Source organism: Gracilinanus agilis, chromosome 2 (assembly GCF_016433145.1).
Source record: "Gracilinanus agilis isolate LMUSP501 chromosome 2, AgileGrace, whole genome shotgun sequence".
Taxonomy (NCBI): domain Eukaryota; kingdom Metazoa; phylum Chordata; class Mammalia; order Didelphimorphia; family Didelphidae; genus Gracilinanus; species Gracilinanus agilis.
Genome location: NC_058131.1, coordinates 416,141,318 through 416,159,187, shown reverse-complemented (window position 1 = coordinate 416,159,187; position 17,870 = coordinate 416,141,318). Strand labels below are relative to the sequence as shown.

Sequence of the window (17,870 nt, the reverse complement as noted above, 5' to 3'; positions counted from 1 at the left end):
AAACGATCAATTCACTTTAACTAAATATTGATTTGCTTCCAAGAGTATTAATTTCCAGCATCTCACAGTAGGCAATGGATAGAATTTGGGCACTGATTTTTATTAAAACACGAGTACATTTTAACAAGACAGTAAGCCACAATCCTAGAAGGTCCCGATGACTTTTTCTCCAGTGATTCCCTTCTATATTTCTTCCCCTGGGTACCTAGGGTGGAGGAAAATAGAAACACGTAAACATTCATATACTCCATAAAAATGAGTTGGATAATAATAACAAGCATTTATATAGCACCTACCATGTGCCAGGCACCATGCCAAGTACTTTACAATGATTACCTCATTTGATCCTCACAACAACCCTGGGTGGTAGGTGCTATTTTTAACCCCATTTTACAGCTGAGGAAGCCAAGCAGAGGTGAAGTGATTTACCCAAGGACACACAGATAGCGAGTGTCTGAGACCAAATTTAAATTCGAATCTTCCTCACTCTAGAGCATTCTATCCTTTGGGCCATCTAGGTGCTTCCCTCCAGGGAGGTTTGAATTTCAGAGGGAGAATCGGTCATTAGGCTAAAAACTCTGTCTGAAAGATTGTAAACATCTTTCCTCCTTTATAAGATTCCAGGAGTTACATTCCTTCTTTTGTGTTCCTACTAGGCACTGAGAACAGGAGGAAGCCTCAAGTAGCTTTTAATTGGGAAGACAAGACCCAGACTTACAGAGAGTCCCACGTCCCACAAAAACTAGCTATCTGACATTGCATGTCACGTTATCTCTCAGAAATTCAGTTTTAATTATTAAATTTTTATTAAATTATTAAATTAAAACATTTTATTATTAAAAGGGAATAATTATAATATATTATATTACTTAATATAATATCTTATCTTACTTGGATAAAGAAAAAATTTTTCAAGGACTTTCTAGTACTATGGAAATGCAAGGAATTACATAATACTACCTATCTTAAGTGCTTTTAGGATTAGAGAAGAGACAAGTCATCTTAGGCTACTTGGGGTCTTAGAAAGTAATGGAGTTGACTCAGCTGTTTAAAAAAAAAAAGCTTCCTTCCAACAAAAGCCAAGTGTGTCAGTCCACCCCCTGCACCCCCTCTGAAGTCCCTCCTTAGATAAGAATCTCAGTGGAGAGTGTGGGGCAGGGGGAAGGGAGCCAGCTCTGTCTTACCCTGGCATTCTCGACAGTCAGCTGCACTCTGGAGTTAATCAGGGCATCCAGGGCGAATGTATCCCAACAAAGCCCTGGGCTGCCCTCCACGCTCAATCGACCAAGCTATTTTTAGGCTTCTGCTTTGTGAATAAATCACCCTCATTATTTCTTACACGTTCTGAGCGAGAACCTCAATTAAGAATTCTTGGACTCTTGCCCAGGTTTGTATTGGGAAAAGGAATCACTTTTTTATTTTTTTATTTCACAACTTCAAAAAAAGTGTGGGGCCATTGCTCCCTGACATTGGCAAAAGAAAGGACATTAGCAAGTCATCTCTCCCCTCCTCAAGTTTTCCTAGAGCGCTAATAATCTTTGTCTTTGTCATAGGCTGCTGTGTATATTTATGTATGTATTATATCCCCTCATTAGATTATAAACTCCCCGTGGGCAAGGAATGTAAATCGTTTTTAATCTTTGTAACCTCAGCATAAAGAGGATCTCTCACAAAGAGAGCTTAATCAGTGTTTCATTGAATGAATGACAAGAACAGAAAGAACTTAATGAATCCTAAAACCTATTCTTCACTTAGAGAAAAATAAGATTAATCTGTTTACTTCCACTGGTCCCATCACTGAGAGATTTTTGTCATTGGCTCGTGTCTTTAGTTGTCTCTGACTCTTGGGGATTTCTTGGCAAAGATACTGGAGAGGTTTGCCATTTCCTTCTTGTTTTACATTTTCTTCATTTCATATATGAGGAAACTGAGGCCAACAGGGTTGTGGCTTGCCCAGCATCACACAGTTAGTTAACTCAAGAAGATGAGCCAGACCTGCCTCTCTGTCCATTGAGATCTGCACCACCTATAGATACCTCCATGTTTTCAGCCTAAACTTCATCCTGTCCTTCCTTAAATCCACACCAACTTAAAATAGCCTTCCGTGACCACCCCAACCCATCATGTTCTCTCACATTCCAATCCGTTTATAATATCTACCCCACGTGCTGCCCCCTTTGGTATTTGATTACATTGGGCACATAGAGAATTCTATGTTTCATGCATCTTTTCTTCATTTAACATCACTCTGAACTGCTCACAGATTTTTAGGATGCTTTGTCCCCCACAGCACCTTGCATAGGGTTACAGGACAGATTTATTCAAACTTTTAACAAATATTTCCTGAATGACTGCTGTATGCAGGACCTATACCAGGCACGGGACACAGATAAATGAGATAGTTCTTGCCTTTGAGGGACTTACATTCTGGGAGGAAAACTAGCCATGGTGATATTTCATCACCAACTATTTATTTAGTTCCTTCTGTGTGCCTCTATGGCAGAATGTGATCAAGATCAGAGAAAGTACTCCGATGTTCTAGGGAGGGAAAGGTCACCTTTGGTTGGGAGGATCAGGAAAAACTTTCTGGAAGAGATAATATCTGAGTTAGACTCAGGATGGGTCTGATTTCAATGGGAAGGCATAAAGATAGGTTTGGTGAACACTGAATTGTTCAAGTTGGCTGCAGCCTCGGTTTCATGTAATAATAGCTAGTAGGTAGCATTTTAATAGCTAACATTTTAAAGTTTGCAAAGTGCTTAACTAATATTGTCTCATTTGATCTTTACCCCCTCCCTGGAAGGTACAGGCTATTGCTAGCCACCCTTTACAAATAAGGAAGCTGAGGTAGATGTTGACCCAGTATTACACAACCAGTAAGTGTCTAAGGTTGGATTTGTACTGAGGTCTTCTCAATTCCATCCACATCCAGTGATATCCATTTACCACCTAGTTACAAAGAAAACAGTGCAATTTGAGGCTGATGAGTCCATTAGTACCAGATTGTGAAGAGCCTCAATGACACCTTAAGAATTAGGACTTGATTTTTGCTGTGAGGAGTCCTTGAACAGAAAAGGAAAGATTCAAGTTGAACTTTAGAAAGATTAATCTTTTTTTTTAAACTGATACTTTAAAAATCATTATCACTTCAAAATGATCCTTCCTCCTCATAAAACTCTCCCTTGAAATAAAGAATTATGGTCCCAAAACATGTAACTCATTGAGATATCATTCAATGTATCAGACCTTTCAAGACAAACTCATCAGAGTTTCATGGCCTCTTAATGCTGTTTTCATGTGTAACTTGCAGCCAGTATTTATGTTGTTCTCCATGTTCTGCTTACTTTGCTCTGCATCTGTTCATGTCTTCCTGAATTTATCCAAGTTCTTCATATTAGTCAATTCTTACAATGCAATTACATTCCATTATTTATTATCTACCACAGTTTATACTTTCATCCCCCAACCAAACAACACTTTTCTGTTTCTAGGTCTTTGCTACCATAGAGTTTGGTTATGTTGTTTTCTATATACTCAAGACCTTTTCCTGGGTCTTTGACTTTCTTAGGGGATTACACCCAGCAGTGGAATTATTGGGTCAAAAGGTTTTCTAGCATAAATCCTAATAGTTTTCTAGGATGAGTTACAGTTAATTGGGACCTCCTTGTAGTCACTCCAACCTTTACCATTCTAGTCTTCTGTGACCTTTGTCAGTCTGATGAATATGAGATAAAACCTCAGAATTCTTCATTTGCATTTTTCTTATTATTAGTGATTTGGAACATTCTTTTTTAATGCAGTATAATTAGTGAAATCAAATCATGCCCATCAGGACTATGTGTATTTAGGAAGCAATCACAATACTTTAATCAACACAGATGGATAACCTTAATGCCGAGAGCAGACACATGGTGACAAACACATTTATCCTGCCTGCTCTGGGAATAAACTATTCTACACGCATAGATAATTTTCTTTAGAAAACTAAAGCTTTAGCCCTAAAAGTACCCACATTTGTTTTATTCTAAACATTTTGAATGGATTTTGAGTACTTTTTCAAATAGTTGCTGAGTATTTGGATTTAATCTTTTGGAAACCAACTCTTTGTGTCATTCAATAACCTGATTCTTAGGGAATGACTGTAGTTCTTAAGTATTTGGATCAAGTAGATATTAGATCACCTTTATCAGAGGTGTTTGATACAATTTTTTCTCAAATCAACAGTTTCTTTTATTATTTTAACTGCCTTAATTTTGTTCATATAAAAGGCTTTAAAATTTTAACATAATCAAATTGTCCTTTATGATCACCCCTGTCTCTTTGCTTGGTTAAGCATTCTTACACTAGCTGTAGTTTAGGATTTATTGAGAGAGAGAGAGAGAGAGAGAGAGAGAGAGAGAGAGAGAGAGAGAGATAGAGAGAGAGAGAAATTGATTGATTATACATATTAATAGACATATATTATTGAAAGGTATTAAAAATTAGCCATGTTTCTATTTGTTAGTTTGCCTGTTGTTGTTTAGTCATTTTCAATTGTGTCCAACTCTTTGGGTCCCCTTTTGGAGTTTTATTGTTAAAGATGCTAGAGTGGTTTGCCATTTTCTTCTCCAGCTCATTCTACAAATTAGGAAACTGAGTCAAACTCAAGTATTTCTGACTTTAGGCCCAGTGCTCTATCCACTGTATCACTTGGCTGCCATCTTGTTTTCCTAGAGTTCTTTAATCTAAATGCCTTGTGTCACCTCCTAAAGAGGGACTATTAAAGTCAAAGGATGTCAGAACTAGAAGGTACCTTAGAATTATAGAAATATGGGAAAGTCAAAAATGATAGGGACTTTAGAATCATAGAATACAGAATCTTGGACCCAAGATTTTTGGGTATATTTTATAAAAGAAAGAGACTCTCTAATAGGCTCAGTAAATGCATTATTATGGGTGCAAAGCCATAAGGTCTCAGCAGAATTTTGCAGGGGAACCTGATAATTTTACATAGGATCCAAGTCGAGAAAATACTATATAGATTATCTAATTCAACCTTGGGTGGCCAAGTGGCATGACAAATAGAGCACCATGCCCAGAGTCAGGAGGACCTGAATTCAAATCCAGATTCAGACTCTTACTAGCTATGTGACCCTGGACAAGTCACTTAACCCTGTTTGCCTCAGTTCCTCATATGTAAAATAAGCTGGAGAACAAAATGAGAAACCACTCCAGTATCTTACCAAGAAAATTCCAAATGTGGTCACCCAGAATTGGACATAACTGAGATAACTGAACAAGTTGAACCTTATGTCCCATAAGGGAATTCCCTCTACAGTATCATGGCAAATCATCCTCTAACCTCTGTTAAAAACTCTAGTGGCAACATGCTCTCTCTCAAAACTTTTATTATTGGACAGCTTTGAGTCTTCTTTATATTGGGTCAAAATCAGCCTACTTTTTTAGGTTCTCTTTGACCTTTTACCCTTGAGTCTGAGCTCAGAGGCCAGCCAAACAAAAATAGGCTATTTCCTCCTCCCCAGCATAGTCCTTCAGATTTTTCTTCTCTTCTCTAAACAACCCCCTTCTCTCACCTATTCAAAGATAGGTACCTATTGTGTTATACATTCTAGCACTAGGGTTAGGCAGACTATAGGCATCTAATTAAAACTTACTGAGTAAAGGAGGAAAAAAAGTAGTAAAGACCTAGACTCTTACCTTTATCATCTCAGCTGAGCCTTATAGCATATATATAGATGTTCCCATAGAGAAAAGAGGCTGTTCCCATGAGAAAATGGAATGTGGTGGAAAGAGAACGTGTCTTGGAGTCAGAAGGATCTGTTTTGATTTTGGCAAGTCTCTTTCTGTGAGCCTCAGTTTCCTCATCTATAAAAATATGAATATTAATACTCATGCAACTTAATAAGTTCTATACAAATGTGAACTATTGTTGTTAATCCCATTTTGTAGCTTATCTCATTCCTTCCTCAAATCACCCTTGCATTTTGGCTAAGAAGGTAGCTGGGGTTATTTCCATTTTATATTAACTTGAGAGAATTGACTGGTGAGAGAATTGTCTTGTGGTGGAAAATCTGGGACTAGAATCCAGGTCTCCCCAAAGCTCAACTCAAATTTCAATCCAAGACCATGCTGATGGTGTAAGCACTTCAAGTGTTCCCAGGCTGCAGCCGGCCCCTTCCTCCATCCCAACACAGGCACAGCCTTACCTCCAGTTAGATCTGGTGGCTGGTCCTCCCTGAGCACGTGGCTATGCTTGATACCCTGATATTATTCATTATCCAGTAAATTCCCAGTAGCTCATTCTCCCACATTCTGGAACCTGGCTCCTGGGTTTGTTTATGGGTATTTTACAATAGATTTCATTTATTTATTTATTTATTTGGGTTCCATTTCCTGAAGAATTGATGAGCAAGGACAGGAGGATAATGCAGTTTCTGTAGAAATGGCTGGGTTAAGCTATGTTTGCTTTCAAGAGCACATCTCCAACTGTTCACCCAGCTTGCTGGACAGTGCTTTTCTGGCGGACATGACTAGTGAAAATAGTATCAGAAGCGGGCAGCTAGATGGCTCAGTGGATTGAGAGTCAGATCTTAGAGGCAAGAGCTCCTGGGTTCAAATCTGATCTCACATACTTATTAGCTATGTGTATGACTTATTAGCTGGGTTACTTTGAGCAAGTCACATCATCATCTATTAAATAACAATAGTATTTCTTGTAGAGGCAACTAGATAGTACAGTGGATAGAGCACTGGTCTTAAAATCAGGAAGATTCTTCTTCATGAGTTCAAATCTGATCTCAGACATTAGCTTTGTGACTCTGAGCAAGTCACATCATCATCTATTAAATACTGATCATCTTTTCTTCCCATGGTTACATGATTCTTGTTGTCTCCCTCCCCTCTTCCCTCCCTGCTCCTAGAGCTGACAAGCAATTCCACTGGGTTATACTTATATTAAGTGATACTCTTTCTTGTAGGGACAGCTACATGGTACAGTGGATAGAGCACTTGCCTTAGACTCAGGAAGACTCTTTTTCATAAGTTCAAATCTGGCCTTAGATATTATCACCTATTAAACAGGAATAATCTTACCCCTTTAGTAATGATAGCCCTTTCATATATATGATCTCACTTAACATAATCTCAGCCTTCACAACAATTTTGTGAGGATTGAATAGATAGTGTACATGAAAGGACCATTATCAATATTAATGTCATCTCATTAGGAAAAACCCCAACCATTAGAGGCCTGTAAGAGATCAGAGCTTAAAGGACCGTAGAAGAATAGAACACAGAATGGTTTATTTAGAAATAACCTTGGGTATGATCTAGCCCAGGGGTTCTTAAAGTAAGAGTCATAGACTCCTTTATGAGTAGATTTCAGAGGGGTCTGTCACTTGGATAGGAAAAAGTTACATCTTTATTTTTACCAACCTCCAACTGAAATTTAGCATTCCTTCTATTATCTAAAAATATTATTCTGAGAGGGTGTTCATTGGCTACACCAGAAGATCATGATTCAATAAAAGGGTAAGGCATCTTGATCTACTCCAACTTTTTCCTTTTACAGATAAGCAGATGTGGCATACCTAAGATTATGCAATGAGTTAGGGAAACTGAGGCACAGAGTGCCTTGCTCTCATTTGGTAAAGTAACAATTTTATTTAGAGCTTCAAAATGAATAGAAAATGAGAGAAGGCCTAGAAATAGGCACAGCTGGGTGTAGAAAGCTTTGCTTGGAATTTCATTATATTCAGAGCTTTATGGGAATCGATCAACAAACTCTACAACTTATATCAGAAGCTAAAATTGATAGAATGCTTTAAGGTTTATGGAGTATTTTACCAACATTATTTCATTTGAGAAACTATGAGGAATATGGACATGAGTGTAACATAGTGCCTCCCTCATGAAATTCACAGTCCAAAAATCAGGTCCATACCCATGTAGCAATAGAAGACCCAAAGAGTAGAAGAGATAAGTGCTACAAGGGCTTCCAGAGGGGAAAGATCACTGTGGATTGGAATGATGAGGAAAAGCTTCTTGGAGGAGGTGAGACTTAAGATGGGTATTAAAGGGTGGGTAAATTTTATAGAAAGAAATGGCAGGGAGGGCAAGTAGGTGGCTTAGTGGATAGAACAGGAGGCTTGAAATTGGGAAAGCCTGGGTTCAAATATGGCCTCAGACACTTCCTTGCTGTGTTACCTTGGACAAGTCACATTTACCTAGCTCTTGCCCTTCTGTCTTAGAGTTGTTACTAAGATTGAAAGTAGGAGTTTAAAAAGGAAGAAAACATTTTAAGAGGGGAAAGTAGAATGTACATCTCAGGTATCAGATAGCTAGGATAATCCACGATGCCTTTCAGGCATAAAGAAATACATGATAGAGTGGCATATAGACATTGTCTCTTGGGTTACAGTCACAAGGTTGAAAGTGGTGCACAAATTTAAATGGATTACCAATATCCATAATGAGATTCATATGAAGTCGAGGAAGTTAGAATAAGAAGAGGGAATAAATGGAGGTTGGATTGTGGAATTGTTGAGGTAGCTTGGCTTCTCAGCCATGGTTTCCACTGCTCCAGACACTGAAGAAATGTGTGACTGGAAAGAACAGAGAGTTGTTGAATAGTTCTCTCTGGGAGATATGAGAAATACGGTAATGTGCTTTGACACTCCCTTGTTCTCTCTCTTCTTTTGCCCACAGATTGGGAGAGGGAGCTTGATTTAGTGGATAAAGTACTAGACCTGGATTCAAACCAAAGGTGTGTTGGAGACAACTCCTATAGGCTCAGGAAGGACCTCAGAAATTGGCAAAGACTACAAATCAGGGATTGATTTATTTTCTTGATTGTCTAGAGCAGGGGTCGGCAACGTATGGCTCTTTTGAGGGCCAGATATGGCTCTTTCTGGAGGAGCCATAAAGTCACTTTTTTTTCAGGCACTGTTACAGGAGCGCACTGTGAACATATACGGCTCTCACGAAGTTACATTTTAAAAAATGTGGCATTTATGACTCTCATGGCCAAAAAGATTGCTGACCCCTGGTCTAGACTGTGAAAAGTGATGGAGAAAATGTTAATCGTGCAGATTAAACTTTAAAATGTCCTGTGTACTTTTGTTTTCTGGATAGCCATTTGTGAAATATAATAGCATGTCTCTGGGTCAAACTCTGTCTCAGATACCTACTAATTTGTGACCTTGGACAAGTCATTTAAACTCTGTGAGTCTCCGTTTCCTTACCTATAAAGTAAAGAGATTAGATTTAATGACCCTCAAGATTCCTCTTAGCTCTAAATCTATAATCCTGTAAAGTTTGGTATAAACTTTTCCTCCAAAGTTTAATGTGTCCTTTACAATGATTCATAGTTCTTAATTTGGTTAGTACTTTCAAGATGGCTCAGAAATTATGATTAATCATAGCTGCTTTTATCTGTTTCCTTATTTGTAAATGGGGCAGGGAAGGGTTTCAAAAAGGAACTAGGTGGTGCAGTGAATAGAGTGTCAGGCTTGGATTCAGGAAGACCTGAGTTCAAATCCAGCTTTGGACACATACTAGCTGTGTGACCCTGGGCAAATTATTTATGTTTGTTTGCCTCAATTTCCTCATATGTAAAATTAGCTGGAGAAGGAAAGGGCAAACCATACCAATATCTTTGCCAAGAAAACTCCAAATGGTGTCATGGAGAGTTAGATACAACTGAAAATGACTGAACAACAGCAACATTTCTATATAAAGAGAAACAGAACAGATGCTTTTGTCTGGGCGAAAAGAGAAAGGGAGAGCTCTTCCTGCAACCCGCCAAACTGGGAGCTCAGTAACTAAATGTGAGGAAATTTTTTGATTTATTAAATTTTACAAATGTCCCCAAAAGGTCCTGGAATTTTTCTTTCATTTATTCAAAGAGAGGATCATTAGTTAAGCATTGTTGTCTGATAAAGGGTATGAGAGCTGTTGAGTGAAGATGGCCTCCTTATTTCACTCCATCTTCATTATGCTCAGAAGGCATCTTTTCTAAGGGATGGAGTAAGGGTGATGACTAGGGAGTAGGTAGGCCCAGCCTTGTAAGACAAGAAAAGAAGTGGTTAAGAAATTTTGACATACACATATTCCAAGGGTGGGGACCAGCCCCGACTCCCTCAAAAAAAGTAGAAAACATTCTTCAATTCAACAACCAATCTTGACAGACAACACAACTGGTAAATGAGTTCATGTCGCTCAGATCCCATCTTTGTTTTTCTGTTTTTTCATCTGAACAGTCTTGAGGTTGGACTAGATCCATATTTAAGGCTCCTTCTAGCTTGGACATTCTATGTTCTAGGATACTGACGCTCATCATAGCTCTCACATTCTATGTATATTCTAGGATTTTAAGCATCTTCATATCTGGCATTCTGATAAGCTTTAGGACTCAAGACCCCTTCCAGCACATGTTCTTCACTTAAACTCCCTTCTTATTCCAATGTTTTATGTTGTATAATTTGCAATCTCTTCCAAATCCTGCTTTCTATTATTCTTAAATTGTGATTATACAAATTGTCCTAGTCCTTTCCTTCCCTGAGGCTTTGCTGTGAAAATAAACCAGGGGAGGTTTGAGAAAAATTTCAAACCCATTACTGTCTGCTTAGGAATTGACTGCATACCAGCTTAGGAATTTTCTATCTTTTTATCTTTCATTTTCTATCTAACTATCATTAGAGGGTTAGTTGTTGATGTGGATATATTAATGTTACTCAATAGAACAAATGGGAGGAAGGCAAAGAATCCTCTCTCTCCTTTCCTTAGCCCCATCCCATCCCATTCCTGACTTTATGCTCCTCTGGTCCTCCTTGAAAGTGAATTCAGTAATCAGGGAAATACATCTCAATGGGGACAGAAAGGAAAACTCCACTGTTGTTTGCTGTCAAGTTCTGACGCTCTAAGTATGAAAAATGACTGGGCCCAAGGACTGTCTTCCTTCCCCGCTCTCTAACTCTCCCCCCTTTATGCTCATATACTTTCATCTGAAGATAAATTACTTAGAATAGCTTCATGGTGTATGTTTGTAGGCAGATTAATCACAGTCTCTGGGTTCTCAACCAAAGGACAACAATTTTGCCCCAGGGCCTAATTTTCTCTGTGGAAAGAACTAGACAGCAGCAGTCCCATTGTCTGAAGCCTCTGCTAGAAACTGTTCATTTCCGCCAGTACCTTGTCCAACCTCCCAACCCATGTAGAAATTCTGCCTTTACGCCATTCCTGATGAAGAACACACAGCTTCTACTTGAATGTGGTCCAGCAATGGGAGGATCATCCTATCCCACAGTAGTCCCTTCATTGTTTGACAATGTCAGCCTCCCAGGAATTTCTACCTATTAGTCCTAGCATCCTCAGAGTGAGAAGGGAACCCAGAGGACCATTTGTCTCTTAATTCTTCTCTACAATATCTCTGACAAGGAATACTTGAAGTTTCCATTATTGGGGTCATTACCATTGTTGTGAGGAAGATTATTTAGTTATTAGTTAGGAGATCTAACAGGAAGGGCTGGAGAATTCCAAATGGAATGGGGAAGGAGGAAGTGGCTTGCTCTCTCTCTGAGATGGACTCCATGGTGGTTGGGACAAGCTGTAACTGACCTTGGGAGACCTCAGAGCTAGTGGAGTTGTACCCTGATTCCCTGGAATCTTGGAGAATGGTGAAGGTTGAAAGCAGAAATCAGATGTCCTCATTCCATTTGGAATTCTCCAGCCCTTCCTGTTAGGTCTCCTAACTAATAACTAAATAATCTTCCTCACAACACCATCCACTAGGGTAGCTCATTCCATGGTTGGACAAATTTAACTGGAAATATGTCTTATCTAAATGTCATATACTCTGGCCTCTCCCAGGAATCTCCCTAGTACACTGCTCTGTACACAATTTATGTTGAGTAATTATTTATTGAATAGTATTTTAAGGGGCAGCTGAGTGGCTCAGTGGATTGAGAGCCAGGCCTAGAGACTGGAGGTCCTAGGTTCAAGTCCGGCCTCGGACACTTCCAGCTGTGTGACCTTGGGCAAGTCACTTGACCCCTACTGCCCATCCTTACCACTCCTGGGCTAAGGATGGTCCCTAGCCAGGATGAAAAAGGAGGAGGGTTGGGCGTGGGGCTAGCAACCCCACCCTGTAAAAACTACATCTGCTAAAGAAACTGCAACCTAAAGTAGGGGCAGCTGGGCTAGCTCAGTGGATTGAGAGCCAGGCCTAGAGACGAAAGGTCCTAGGTTCAAATCCGGGCTCAGACACTTCCCACCTGGGTGACCCTGAGCGACTGTGTGTCCCGTTGCCTACTGGTTGTGGCCCTATGCTCCTAGAATGGAGTCCCAGGATAAAAAAAAAATAGTATTTTTTAATTAGGCAGCTAAAATCTGTCATCTGTAACTTCAACCCATTCATCTTATCTTTTCCCTTCTCTTCTACCTTCTTCCTGTGGTGGATACCACCATATTTCTTTCCAGTCAGTCAGATTTAAAACCGTGGAATCAGATTTAACTCTTTTTACTTCCTTATTCTTCATAGGAAAACAATAAGTTATCAAGTCATGTTGATTTTAGCCTCACAATATATCCTAACATCTGTCTCCACTCTCCATTCTCATGGCCACGTCCCTGGTTCATGACTTTATCACCTCTTGACCCGGCATTAAGTGGTCTTCCTGCCTCCATCCTTATTCCTCTACAATCTATCTTCCACCATCCAGCTCACAGATTGACGTTCTTAAAACATAATTCTAACTATGCCATTATGAGATTGCAGTGGCTCCTCCTTCCCTTTAAGATAAAATGCAAGCTCCTGTTTGGCTTTTAAAGTCTTCCCAATTCATCTTTTTGGGACAGAGAGATGCATATTGCTCTCCTCATACTTTACAGCTCAGTCAAACTTGTCTGCTTGTTGTTCCTTCTAAATAGCTTTCTGTCTCTTAACTCTTACTTTTATTAGGTTGTCCTCCATGCCTGCAGTATACTTCTTCCTTATCTCATCTATAGAATCCCAATTTCCTTTAAAGTTCAGCCTGAGAAATGTCTTCTATAGAAAGTCTATCCTGATCTACCTAATTATTAATACCCTTCCCTGAAATTATTTTGTTTATATTTTAAATTAGTAATATGAATATTAACTTATAGTAACTCAATACTGATATTAATAATAATAAGGGCTAGTATTTATAGACAGTCTTGAGGTTTGTAAAGCACTTTACAAATATCTCATTTTATCCTCACAAAAATACTGAGAGGTATATATTATTATTATCTCCATTTTATAGATGAGAAAAGTGAAACAGATAGGAATTAAGTGACGTACCCAGGATAAACAGCTAATAAGTGTCTGAGGCAGTATTTGAACTCAGGTCTTCTTAACTCTAGGCTCAGTGTTCAATCCACAGCACCCTCTAACTGCTGAGTATTTAATATTATTTGCATAGAAAGTAAGTTCTTTGAGGGTAAATTTGGTGTCATCTTTTTGTCTTTGAATCCTAGTGCTTGGCAGGATGCCTAGAATACAATTGGTGCTTAATAAACACTTGTCAGATGAAGCTAAATTGAATTTCTCTTAGTTCAAATCATTAAATCAAAGAATTTCGAGTTGGAAGGGATTTCAGAAGTTTTCCAGGCCAATTGGTGGCTGAAGCATGAATCCCCTCCATAACACCTTCACCAAGTGGTCATTAACTGTCTGTGAGTTTTTTTTTCAATGATAGGGGAGCTCATTATCCTCACAAAACAGCCCCATTCCATTATTGGAGAGTTCTGATGCTTAGGGGCAGATAAGTGTCAGAGTGAATAGAGTCCTAGGCCTGGAGTCGGGAAGTTTAAATCTGACCTCAGACATTTACTAGCTGTGTGACCCTAAGGAAATCACTTAACTGTTTGCCTCAGTTTCCTCTTCTATAAAATGAACTGGAGAAGAAAATGGCAAACCACTCTAATATCTTTGCCAAGGTTATGGAGAGTTGGATGTGAATGAAATAACTGTACAGCAGCAAAGATTAGTTACCCGAGCCAAATTCTGCCTCCCTGGACATTTCACCTGCTTGTGAGCCAGCATGAAATGGGACCCCAACCTTTATGCATGTTACAGCCCTCTTAAAATCCAAAAGTATCAGTCTTACTTTCCCAGACTTCCTTTTCTCCTGCTTATAACATCCTCCAAACCTTCAGCAGATCTTTGGATAACTTATCCTCTCACCATCCCAGCTACCCTCCTTTGTATTCATCTCAGTTTCTAAATTGCTGACCTAAAACCTAGTACCCAGAAATGAACTCAGTGCTCCACATGCCTGAATAAGGCAGAGTACAATGAGACTATAGCATTTTTTGATTCGGAATGTATTAGTGCATCCTGAAATCAAATGAACTTTTCTCACCTCTGTGTCCCACTCTTGACTCATAGTGAATTTTATTGAAATAGGGCAAGAGGATCTTAAGGGGAAGACAGTTGAGATTAGTGTAATGACTGAAGTGAAGACTTAGACTGATATCTCACAGTTTAGTGGCAAAGCTGCTCAGTTTTAAAGAATAGAGACTTATCTACTCAGTTTTCTTTGTCTGTTGGTCATTCAAATACACAAATATCAGAATCTTCCCATCTTAGACTAAATCATGCTCAAAAGTTTGGACCTTAAAAAGCACGGATAGCATTGTATTTTTGTTTTCCCAAAGAGAGGCATATATATATGAGGAAATAATCTGGAGTTACCTTTGTTCTCATATGGGAAAACTCAGCTGAGAAAAAAATTGAACCTGTGTTTACATCTGGGTATCTTGTTAGGGTTTGTTTGATGGATATAACAAGGAGATGTCATCATACTCAGGAGCCATTCGCCTGGAAAAAGCTGACCAAAGGAAGGCCTCTAATGCAAAATCAGCTAATGTCACACTTTGGTCATTTTAATTAGGTAGAACAGGGGTCGGCATCGTATGGCTCTCAAGCCATATCTGGCTCTTTTGAGGGCCAGATATGGCTCTTTCTGCAGGAGCCATAAGTCAATTTTTTTTCAGGTGCTGTTACAGGAGCGCGCACTGTGAGCACTGTACAGCTCTCACGAAATTACATTTTAAAAAATGTGGCGTTTGTAGCTCTCACGGCCAAAAAGGTTGCCGACCCATGAGGTAGAATGTTCAGCATAGTTTTTATTTCTTATTCTCTTTGCTCTAGACTGTTTCTAGATTCATCTAGATCTAGAATCAGGATACCAAAATTCTAGTCCTAACTCTGATACTTACTTCTCTGAGAACATGAGCCTCAGTTTCATCAGTTGTAAAAATAGGGATAATAGGGCAGCTGGGTAGCTCAGTGGAGTGAGAGTCAGGCCTAGAGACAGGAGGTCCTAGGTTCAAACCTGGCCTCAGCCACTTCCCAGCTGTGTGACCCTGGGCAGGTCTCTTGACCCCCATTGCCCACCCTTACCAATCTTCCACCTATGAGACAATACACCGAAGTACAAGGGTTTAAAAAAAATCTAAAAAAAAAAATAGGGATAATAATACTTATACTAGCTACCTCATTAGGAAAGGGCTTCATAAAATTATTGAAATGTGTTATGTGTTATGGGGGAAATAACACTGCATGTGGAGTAAGAAGACCTGAGTTCAAAATCTAGCTCTGCTACTTATTACCTATGTGACAAGATCAAACCATTTACTCAGTGAACTTCAGTTTCTAAAATGAAGAAGTTGGAATAGATGCCCTCTAAGGCCCTTCAGTCTATGAGTCTATTAGTATTAAGTTGAACACATATTCAGGTTAAGTAATTGATGAACAGGGACTGAAGCCATATTCTTGACCTGATAATTTTAGAATAGAAAATTGAAGAAAGGTGGTTCTTTCCTCTGGAGATGATTTTTACTACATACATATCTATAATGCTTTATAGTTTTAAAGACATTTTCTTTACAATAATCCTATGAGGATGGAATTGTAATGACTATCATCTCTATTTTACAGATTAGGAAACTTAGGAATTTCCCTCTCTGACGCTTTCCCCTTACATACTTCTTATGTTCATTCGGTAATAAAATAAAAGGAAAAAAGCATGATGAACTTGAAAGAAGGAAAAAACTAGATTTGACTCTTGCCTCTGATTTTTACTAGGTTTTGTGACAATGATTCTTTGAGCCTATTTCCTTAATTGTAAATTTTAAAAATATCAATTAAATGAAATATAACATAAGTTACAATATCATATGTAACAATTTAAATTAAATATTTAAAATATTTATACTGATCTCATTGAGATGTCGTAAAGAACAAATTAGATGACAGATATAAAAACACTTCTTAGCCATTAAATGCTACATGAAGAATTTTATTATATTGCAATAAATATTCATTCAATCACCAGTAAGGCTTTGAATACTTACAGTGTGAATGTACCTAGCTACTGGTAGTAGATGAAAAACACAGTCTTTGACAACTAGTTGATATAGTGGATAGAGTTCAAATGTGACCTCAGACACTTACTCTCCGTAGGTCTCTAGGCAAGTCATTTAACTTCTCCATTCCTCGGTTTCCTCATCTGTAAAATAGGGATAAGAATAGCACTTACTCCTCAGGGTTGTCGTGAGGGCCAGATGAGAGGATATTTCTACACTGCTTTGTAAACATTAAAGCACTATATAAATGCTAGCTCTTACTATTACTGTTGTTAGCTTTAAGGAGTTTACATTTTCATTAGGAAGACAAGACATATAAGCATTAAAGAACTGGAAGATGATGACCCAAGACCACATTGGCTCAAGAATTCGGTTATCTGCACTTTGTGTTTTCCAGTGCTCAGTCAATAAGCACTTATAAAGCATCTACCATGTGCCAGACACTTGAGTTAAATGTGGCTCAACACAGCAGGCACTTAATAAATGTTCATTAAATTAAACTGATAAGGATGTGTGTAAAGCCCAGCACTTGGTCAAAAATGAAACAAAACAAAAAATAACTACCCAAATATGTGGAGAGATAGGCAAAACTAGAGAGCATTTCCTCAGAAATATTTCAGTGTTTTAGTGGCCCCCCCCCCCGGCTCAATATGAATCAGCTGTGACACAGAAGCCCAAAAATCCAGTACAGTCTTTGACCAAATTAATAGAGACATAGTGACCAGAATGAGTGAAGCTATCACCTTGTCCACTTTCCTGACATTTAAATGCATTTTTCAATTGAACAGAATTGCCTGGGTCAGACCATAAGTAGAATATTCTATCCACTAATGGAAATAGCATTTTAGGAAGGACATTGACAAACTAAGATTTTCTATAAGGAGAATGATCAGAATGGTGAGAAGACATGAGATTGTGCCAAATGAAGAGCCCTTGAAGGAAATGTAATTACTTAGAGAGAATGCGATAGCCTTCTTCAAGAATTTGAAGAGTTTGTTCTATTGGAAAAGGTTTAAAATTGTTCTGCTTGGCCCCAGGGGCAGGCTCTATGTCTTATCTGTTTCATAAAGCATACCAGTGCTCTGTTATCCCTGAGAAATTAAAAGGACAACCTAGAGGAAGATTGGTAAAACTATGGAGTGGTCAGTGACCAAGAGGAGAGATGAAAAATACCCCAGGGAATCAGGATGATTCTAAAGCCTGGATAATCAGTCCCTGAATAAGTCTCAAAATGGTTTCCCCAAGTTGTAACCCATCAGTAAGAAGGAAGACTCAGCTATGGTTCTGACCCAAACAACTGCCAACCTCTACTGCAGCAAACATGCTAGTAGTGAGATTCAGCTAGATTTTTGGTGTCTCTTTGAAGAGGAGATTAACTTAATAGCATTCAGATCCCTCTCAATATAGAGGGATCTGAATCTCATGAATCCCAAAAGGAAGCTGAAAGGAAAAAGGAAGTTTATATATATATATATATA

General features: G+C 38.7%; 1 protein-coding gene across 1 annotated transcript in view; it reads left to right on the top strand.

Moving 5' to 3' along the window:
• Nucleotides 1–17,870, top strand: part of BEGAIN (brain enriched guanylate kinase associated) — a 111,733-nt gene that overhangs the window by 15,100 nt on the left and 78,763 nt on the right. The gene's annotated exons all lie outside the window — the stretch shown is intronic.